The sequence below is a fragment of the Galeopterus variegatus genome, unplaced genomic scaffold (assembly GCF_000696425.1).
Source record: "Galeopterus variegatus unplaced genomic scaffold, G_variegatus-3.0.2 Scaffold13609, whole genome shotgun sequence".
In the NCBI taxonomy this organism is placed as follows: domain Eukaryota; kingdom Metazoa; phylum Chordata; class Mammalia; order Dermoptera; family Cynocephalidae; genus Galeopterus; species Galeopterus variegatus.
In genome coordinates, this window is record NW_007739720.1 from 34,049 (window position 1) to 34,989 (window position 941).

The window sequence follows — 941 nt, forward strand, 5'->3', positions numbered from 1 at the left end:
AGACACACACACACACCTTCATATACACAAACTTGCATTCACAGATGTACTTTGAATGTTGATTTTTAAAGTGAATTTTCATGTCTAATCTGGGATGAGAACTGAGTGATTATTCTGGCAACTTCCAAAGTGCATTGATCTTGTAATTATGGCCTGATGTGCCCAGAATATTTCTAATTATAAGAGCTTAATTCATTTTCTACATGAGGTTTCCATATCAATATTTTTAAACTCTGTTTGCAATGGAGATAGTTAAGAGATAACAGGGAAAATAAAATCCTAATGCCACTGTCCAATTTAAACCACATTTAACAAGTTGGTTTATCTGAAATTATATAGTATAAATTTATATTTATAATTGTATTCTATAAATCAAAAACTATGCTCTCTGTATAGGCTACATTAGAATTTACTCATTTTCCCCATTAAAAAAAATTATATGTAATAATTATTTTCAGTGATACCTAATAGCCCATATTGCAGGCATATGGTAATATATTTAATTTTCACTAATGTTCAATATTATTTTATATTTAATTATTTCTGATTAGGTTGTCCTTAGTTTTCCACCATTACAAATAAACTTAACATGACTATTGTGGAGCATGAATACTATTCATTAATTCAATAAATAATTTTTGAATGCTAACTCTACTAGGTGTTGACAAGACAACAATATAATGGATAATATATTCCAGCAGGAAAACAAAAAAAGAGCAAACAATAACTTAAGTGATTATATTTAGAGTGTTCAGAGAGAAAAACTAAAGGGTTCTAAGCAATGACTTGACTTGATCCCGTGAGGAAAGAAGGTGTCACTGAGGATAAGACGGTTTACTTTGAAATCTGAATAATGCACAGGAGTAAGATGCGCAGAGCAGGAGGGATTTGGAGTGGGAATGCAGCATGCACATAGGCCTTGAGGCAACAAGGGACTGAGG